Source organism: Ipomoea nil, unplaced genomic scaffold (assembly GCF_001879475.1).
Source record: "Ipomoea nil cultivar Tokyo-kokei standard unplaced genomic scaffold, Asagao_1.1 scaffold3213, whole genome shotgun sequence".
NCBI lineage: Eukaryota > Viridiplantae > Streptophyta > Magnoliopsida > Solanales > Convolvulaceae > Ipomoea > Ipomoea nil.
This window is the reverse complement of record NW_017619641.1, coordinates 492,555-502,030: the sequence shown is the minus strand read 5'-3', so window position 1 is coordinate 502,030 and position 9,476 is coordinate 492,555.

Genomic DNA, 9,476 nt, shown 5'->3' with positions numbered 1-9,476 from the left:
CTTTTATTCATGCCTTCATAAATTTTCCATCATTCTGATCATATCTTCAGGCAATTTGGATTCTTGTGACATATGAGATGAACCAAAATAAATTTTTTCGAATTTATCTTATTTTCTGATCATCTTGCTTCTTTGTCACATCTTGCTCCTTTGAGACGCATTGTGCTTAAAATCAGATCTTGCTTGTTTGACTTGACACATTGTGCTTGTTTGACTTGAGAGATAGTGCTTCTTTCTGAAATCCGGCGTATAAAAAATAAGTCCTTGGGGGGATCAGTCTCAGGTTTGATCGTTTTATGTAAGGACTTCTACCATTTCGCCGTTAGGCTCATCCAATTATCTTTTGTAACGCCATTGTTTAGTACTTCTGTTCCACATGAATACTTGTAGGACCAAAATTAATTCTCCAAATTAATTTTGTTCTTCATGTGGTAGACTTTCCTTCGCATAATCGCTTTGACATTCTGAATTATGATGCTTGTACTAAAGACCTAAATTCTAAGGGGATCTAAAGTACATTTGGCTCATCAAAACTTTATTACAAAAATATTCTTATCAGTTTCGGTTGACGCCTTATTGTTCTTTCAATTTAATAGCTCAACGTCTGCGATTCGAAATGGTAGCGGATCATGCAAGTAGAGATTTAATAAGTGAGCTTCCGTTAGAGTTAAATGTTAGAATTTTGGAGTGTTTGCCCACCCTAAACGCCGCCAGAACTACTCTACTCTCAACACATTGGAATTATGTTTGGTTGCAGCCTAGCTGGCTAGCTTTCGATAATGACTTCTTTTGGGGAATCTAAAAATGCAATGGTGATAGAATCTAAAAATAATAACTTACATTCTCTTGTAGCGTGTTTGGCCCATTAAGAAATTTTGCCTAAACATAATACACATAAAATTCTTAACATAATACACATAAAATCTTAACATAAAAATAATGTTTTTTTGGGCAGGACGCACAATGCTGGAGGACGATATAACGATTCATGCAAGAAGGAATTTGAATAGTGAACTACATGCAAACGCAAAGGCTCAAAACAAACATCAGAGGTGAGGATTTCTATTACTCTTTCTCCAATCTCAGTTTTTGTCCCAACTCTTCCTAATTTCGTTGTTTTATTTACAAAATACAAAATCTTGCAATTGAAGAATGGAATAGAACAATTTTAAGTTTTGATTTTGACTAATGCCTCATTTTTCTTTCAATTTAATGAATGAACGTCTACGATTCGAAATAATAGCGGATCATGCAATTAGAGATTTAATAAGTGAGCTTCTTTTAGAGTTAAAGGCTAGAGTTTTGGAGTGTTTGCCCACCCTATACGCCGCCAGAACTGCTCTACTCTCAACACACTAGAATCATGTTTGGTTGCGGTTTGGCTGGCTTGCTTTCGATAATGACTTCTTCTTGTGAACCCAAAAACTTAGTGTTGAAAGTATCGTGCCTTCTAAAATAATAACTTACGTTCTCTCGCAGCGTGTTTGACCCGTTAAGAAATTTAGCCTAAACATAATACACATAAAATCTTAACATAAAACTAACGTCATTTTGGGCAGGGTGCACAATACATTGTGTGCCCTGGAGCACGATATAACGATTCATGCAATAAGGGATTTGATTTGTGAACTGCACGCAAACGCAAAGGCCCCAACCAAACATCAGAGGTGAGGGTTTCTATTACTTTTTCTCCAATCTCTATTTTCGTCCTAACTGTAACACCCCCCCAAAAACAAGACTTAAAACGAGTCTTAACACCTGCAGATCAAGCACAAAACTAGCACAGCGGAAGATAAAAAGATAACTTGGATATAAGAAATCCAAAACCGGGGTGTTATGCCACGTATACCACACTTGGCATACGCTAAGGCGACAATCTGCAAGTGTAACTACTATCCCAAAAACATCCAACTACAACAAACTAAAGGCATTGGCACACAGGCCTCAAAACACTGTCTAACGAAACAGGAGCTAAGCTACTGGCTCTAGACATCGCGCTCGACTATGCATCACCTGAAAGATACAAAGATAAACATCGGGGCGACGCCCGGTCAGCGAATAATGCTGGCAACCCACCAATACCGTTAAGTATCATAAATAGGTAGATATATAATATGAAAATCATTTTCGAAACGGAATATATATATATAAGTCAAAAGCCAAGATCAGAAAACAACACAAGACTCACCACTCACAAGAATAACACCGGGAACACATCCCAACCACAAAGGTTAATTTTTGACTCGGTTCGGCGAGTTTTTTTTTTTTTTTTTGAAAATGTCGAAAAAGTTTCGGAAGGCATAATTTTTGACTCGGTTGTCCGATTTAGACAATTTTTTTTTTCAAATTGCGTATTTTTTCAAAGGCGGTTTGGTCCACTAATTTCTCAAAAAAATGCTTATTTAGCTCTTAATTTTAGTTTTTTATGTATTTAGATAGTTTAAACAATCTTTTGAACACTTTTACAACCACTTTCGTAAATAATTTCTAAGAAATAACTATGGAAACCTTATGTTTTATTACTAAATTTTAAATTTTAAATTTTATTTTTAATTAAAAAATAAAAAATAATAAATAAATAATCGGCGCCCTAGGCGCTAGGCGCCCCCTTGGCGCCTAGCGTGTTTTGCAACATTGGACTCACCCAACGGCAACACATGCCAAGACACCACAAGACTCCGTGACTACACACGTCACGAGAGAAGATCACACAACAACGGCTACACAAGCCCTCGTGACATCACCCATCACGAGTTGATATGCCTTCCTTATGCCCTGTTCCAACCTTATGGCTACCCCCAACCTTGTACCTTCGAAGCCAACCATTACCTCCGGAAAACCCCTGTACAGCCAAGTCCAACCTTATTCCGCCGGGACCGTCGTCCCCCACCTACAAACCACCAACGAAAACCCACCAATCACGGCAACACATGCCCGGATAACACAATGTTATCCCCCAATCACGTGGACTCAGCCACAACTCCATAATCACGTCACGGCCACCACGAGGACCGCTGAAATACCTTGGTGACTAGTGTCCCATACCACTAATCGTGCAATCCAGGTAGAGCCACACACGCACCACCACTCACACGAACAAATCAACGGATTGCAAGAGAAGGTACGAAACACACTTAATCAAGAGAAGGGTCACCACCCAATGACAACACGACGCTAGCATTAAGATAATAACTAGCAAGCTCAACAACGATGAAACTCAAGATAGTTCCGACACACAAGACACCTCACGGTTCAACGAAACACAAGGTTGAACACTTAGCACGATTCACAACACCAAAGATCCTACATGGATACCTACCATATAGCTCTAGACCTACGAAACATCAAGAAGACACTCAAATAGTTCCACAAAAGAACATCGGGAAGCCAAAAGATCAAAGACCGAGATAAACAAATCACGGGGAACAAATCCCGATCCAACTCCATCGTGTTCCCCGCGGGTGGACCCAAGGGTAGTGCCCCACCCGTGGTGTACCCACGAGTACACAACCCACAGGCACACGTTCCCAGCGGGTAAGCCGGCGGGTGGTGCCCCGCCCGCCGTTCCGCCCGCGGGTACGTCCCTGTACCACCACAAATCCCTTCGGGGATTTTCTCCTTCAAACACAAATTCAAGTCCAAAACATGCCAAATCTCACCAAACACAACAAAATGACTTGAACCAAGGAAGATGCAAAGCAATGGCACAAAGGGATCCTAAACACAAGCTCTAGATATGCAATATCACAAGATAAATGCATAAACTCTCACATTTCATAGCAAAAAACAAGTAGAAGCCAAGAAATCATATATAGGTAAGCAAAATAGGTTTTGTAGAGCATGGGTTACCTCTTAAAGACCAAAAGACTTCTCTTACACCACAACAAGCTCTCCACTAAGCTCACTAGCCAAACCCACTTCAAGATCAAACCAAAAGATCATAAAGATCCAACCTTTAAGAAAAGACAACTAAGATGGAACCAAAAAGACTAGACAAGCTTAGATCTTACCCTTCTAGATGCCAAAATAGAGGAAAGATTGAATCTTGGAAGCAAAACTTGGAATCTTGACAAAGGTCTAACTTGGCTTGAAGAACAAGATACTCTTCTTTTCTAGAGAGAAGGTAGAGATATTTTCTAGGAAATGTAAGGGATGAAATGAAGAAGTCTTCTAGGTTTAGGTTACAAAAACTAGCTCATGGTGAAAAGACAAGGATGCCCTTACTAACTCTTAGAAAGTGTAAGGAACAAGGGAACTCCTCTCAAAGCACAAGGTACAACACAACTTAAAGATTGACTAGTCAAATACTAGTCCTTGAGTATTAAAAATCAGGATTTTAGGAATCAATTCCTCAAAAGAAATAGAATTAATTACTCAATTAATTCATGGTTTAGAGTGTGGATTTTTGGGGTGTCACACTAACTCTTCCTAATTTCGTTGTTTTATTTACAAAATACAAAATCTTGCAGTTGAAGAATTGAATAGAACAATTTTAGGTTTTGGTTTCGACTGACGCCTCATTGTTCTTTCAATTTAGTGGCTCAACGTCTATGATTCGAAATGGTAGCGGACCATGCAAGTAGAGATTTAATAACTAAGGTTCTGTTAGAGTTAAAAGTTAGAATTTTGGAGTGTTTGCCCACCCTAGACGCCGCCAGAACTGCTCTACTCTCAACACACTAGAATCATGTTTGGTTGTGCGGCTTGGCTAGCTTACTTTCGATAATGACTTCTTATTGTGAATCCAAAAACGTAGTGGTGAAATTATCGTGCCTTCTAAAATAATAACTTACGTTCTCTTGCAGCGTGTTTGGCCTATTAAGAAATTTAGCCTAAACATAATACATATAAAATTCTAAACATAATACACATAAAATCTTAACATAAAAATAACGTCGTTTTGGGTAGGGTGCACAATACGCTGTGTGCCCTAGAGCACGATATAACGATTCATGCAAGAAGGGATTTTATTAGTGAACTGCACGCAAACGCAAAGGCTCCAACCAAACATCAGAAGTGACGGTTTCTATTACTTTTTCCCCAATCTCTGTTCTCTTCCCAACTCCACATAATTTCGTTGTTTTATTTATGAAATACAAAATCTTGCGGTTGAAGAATAGAATAGAACAATTTTAGGTTTTGATTTCGGTTGATGCCTCATTGTTCTTTCAATTTAATGGCTCAACGTCTGCGATTCGAAATGGTAGTGTAACACCCCGTGTTACGACCCCTAAACCAAACTAATTAATTAATTACTTACCCTAAAAAGGGAATTAAAATCCATTAATTAACTAAAAAGGGGTCCACCATAGTCCATGGACCCTTATCCCTAAAACCAACCACTTAGTCCTATAAGGAATAGAATTGGCAAGCCCATACCATTTAGACCCTAATTAGGACTCTTAGATATATAAATAGGGGCATAGGAGGCACCTAGAACCTACACCACAATAACTTTCACCACACAAGAATTCCCAAGAATTCCCATAGGAGAAATCAAGAAAGAAGAAATCTTAAAGAAAGACCATTCATAGCCAAGGAATTTAATTAAGGCTAAGAGGTAACCCATGTCTCAACAAAACCTATTTTCCTTGCTATAATCTCCTTCTTTGGCTCCTTCATATGCTTGTGTCTTGATGAAATCCTTTATGATAATTACGATATAATCTTGATGATTGATGGGATGATTTTATGTGTGATCTTGATGATGATAAGAGGTTCTTGATGTTTGTGTGATGATCCTTGATAAATCTTGATGTTTCTTGATGTTAAAGATAAACTATGACTTTGATGATTTGAATGGGATTAGAGCCCTAGGTTGAATTGGGAATTTGTATTGTGATGTTCTTGATATATATTTGGGGGGAAATTCGCATGTTCGAGTGTTGTTTATGTTTAGAAGTCATGATAGGATGTTTTCTATGTGATTCTTGCTTTTGATCCATTATTTGTCTACGTGGAGTCGTTATTTGCATTTAAAAGTGTCTAAGCATGGTTTCGGATTCCACGGAGGATCCCGAGACATTTATTTTGATAAAGAGTCAGTGGGGGGTAGGTCGGGGTAGGGGGACCCGCCACCTACCCGCTGCCCAAAGAAGACGCCGCCGGCAGCGGGCAGCCGGCGGGCAAGCCACTGCCCGCCGGGTACCCATTGCCCGGAGGAGTATCGTCGGCGGGCAGCCGGCAGGTGGCCCTCCACCCACTGGCTACCCGCTGGTTGTTGCCCACCTCGGGACTTTGGCTTCCCCGTTTCATGTTCCCTAACCCCCCGTGGTGTCCTAACGGACCCCGTTTGTCGAGCATGAGTATAGTTTGATGTTTCGGGTACCGTTCATAGGATAAAAGTCTCGTTTATTGCATGCTAGTTGAATCGGTAACCCGTTGGCCTAGGAGGAAGATGTATGAACCCCTTAGGAGTATTCTAAGTATGTGGATAATCACGCATAAGTTTATTTATACGTTTTCCCCCTTCCCAATGTGCTATTATGTGTTACTACGTGTTATGTGAGCATGATACCCCAATTTGGTTGCGATCAAATTGGTTATTATCCTGAGCTGCGGTTCAGAAGTTGGTTGCTGTCAAACTGGTTACTCATGAGCTGTGGTTCATTCTCCTGGCTGCGGTCAGTGATTCACCTCTTGGGCTGCGGTCCACATGGGCCTCGTGTGCTATGGTCCACCGACTGGACGCGCCAGGCGGTGTGTAGGGCCACTAGCCCGAGGAAGGCCATAGTCCACCGAATGAGTGATCAGGCGGTGTGTAGGGCTATGGTCGGCTGCGATCCACCGAGTGTATGTGCCAGCGGTGTGTAGGGTCGTAGTCCCCGAAGATCATCGCCCACCGAATGAGTCCCTCAGGCGGTGTGTAGGGCTTTGATCAGTTACGACCCACCGACTGAGCTCGTCAAGCGGTGTGTAGGGTCGCAGTCCCCAAAAGAGGATCACAGTCCACCGACTGAGCGCGTCAGCGGTGTGTAGGCCTGTGATCCGCCGTTGAAACTATCGACGGTGTATATGGTTGGTTGCGATCAACCCCTTCATACTGCGGTATGAGGTAGGGTGCTGCGGGGCCGTGTTAGTACTATATGTACTAATCCTCATGTTCGGGGCATGCGGTTGGTCCCGTGGCGCCACAAAAGTGTGCTTGTGTGACATGAATATGGATTGAACGATGATGTGAATGATTTGAAAGTGAACTGTGACCTTAGATACATGTTCTTTATGATATTATCTCTATATAACTGATTATCATTGTTTAATGTGCTTATCCCTACCTGTTGAGTCTATTCCTGGTTTTAAAGCTAGAGTCTCCAAAGTATATATCTTCCTACTTCAAAATGGTTTTCGTATATATATATATATATATATATATATATATATATATATATATATATATATATATATATATATATATTGTATTTCAACGCGTTGGAGTGGGTTACCAGCATCATTCGCTGAACAGATATATTTGGCTTTCAGGCACAGATGAGTAGACCCCGGAGCGCGCTAGAGATCCGAAGCGTAGATTAGTTAGTTTTCCTTTCGACCTGCGTGCCATGATGATGTATTGACATTGCTTTGAGGATATTTAGTTAGTTTAGCCTGTGCATCTGAGTTCTCCAGCTGAGATGTGGCATAGCACCCCGCACTCTTATGTTTAGTAATACTCTGTTTTGGGGTTTAATGAGAATTTACCTTTATTATATAAGTTTTAAAAGTTTCAAAATTTTGGGGTGTTACAGGTAGCGTATCATGCAAGTAGAGATTTAAAAAGTGAGCTTCCATTAGAGTTAAAGGTGAGAAGTTTGGAGTGTTTGCCAACCCTAGACGCTGTCAGAACTGCTCTGCTATCAACACACTAGAATAATGTTTGGATGCGGCTTGGCTGGCTTGCATTCGATAATGACGTCTTCTAGGTTATCTAAAAACGCAGTGATGAAAGTATCGTGCCTTCTAAAATAATAACTTACGTTCTCTTGCAGCATGTTCGGCCCTTTAAGAAATTTAGCCTAAACATAATACACATAAAATTCTTAACATAATACACATAAAATCTTAACATAAAAATAATGTCGTTTTGGGCTTAGCGCACAATGCTGGTGGACGATATAACGATTCATGCAAGAAGGGATTTGAATAGTGAACTGCACGCAAACGCAAAGGCCCAAAACAAACATCAGAGGTGAGGGTTTTCTATTACTTTTTCTCTAATCTCAGTTTTCGTCCCAACTCTTCCTAATTTCATTGTTTTATTTTCGAAATACAAAATCTTGCAATTGAAGAATAAAATAGAACAATTTTAAGTTTTGATTTCGACTAACGCCTCATTGTTTTTTCAATTTAATGGATGAACGTCTACGATTCGAAATAATAGCGAATCATGCAATTAGAGATTTAATAAGTGAGCTTCTTTTAGAGTTAAAAGCTGGAGTTTAGGAGTGTTTGCCCACCCTAGACGCCGCCAGAACTGCTCTGCTTTCAACACACTAGAATAATGTTTGGTTGTAGCTTGGTTGGTATGCTTTAGATAATGACTTCTTCTGGGGAATCCAAAAACGCAATGGTGAAAGTATCGTGCCTTCTAAAATAATAACTTACGTTCTATTGCAGCGTGTTTGGCACGTTCAGAAATTTAGCCTAAACATAATACACATAAAATTCTTAACATAATACACATAAAATCTTAACATAAAAATAATGTCTTTTTTGGCTTGGCGCACAATGCTGGTTGACAGTATATCTATTCATGCAAGAAGGGATTTTATAAGTGAACTGCACGCAAACGAAAAGGCCCAAACCAAACATCAGAGGTGAGGGTTTTAATTACTTTTTCTCCAATCTTTGTTTTCGTCCCAACTATTCCTAATTTCGTTGTTTTATTTACGAAATACAAAATCTTGCTGTTGAATAATAGAATAGAACAATTTTAGGTTTTGAGTTCGACTGATGCCTCATTGTTCATTCAATTTAGTGGCTCAACGTCTGCGATTCGAAATGGTAGCGGATCATGCAAGTAGAGATTTAATAAGTGAGCTTCCGTTAGAGTTAAAGGTGAGAATTTCGGAGTGTTTGCCCACCCTAGACACCACTAGAACTACTATGCTCTCAACACACGGGAATCATATTTGGTTGCGGCTTGACTGGCTTGCTTTCAATAATAACTTCTTCGGGAGAATCCAAAAACGTAGTGGTGAAAGTATTGTGTGTTCTAAAATAATACGTTAGGTTCTCTTGAAGCGTATTTGGCCCGTTAATAATTTAGCCTAAACATAATACACATAAAATTCTTAACATAATATACATAAAATCTTAATATAAAAATAATGTCGTTTTGTGCGCCGTAGGTCACGATATAACGGTTCATGCACACTACAAGAAAAATTGCGATTCGCGACGGAAAAATTCCGTCGCAAATCACGTTTTGCGATGGATTTTTTCATTTTCGCGACGGAATCCATTTCGTAGTCTCAAGGCTT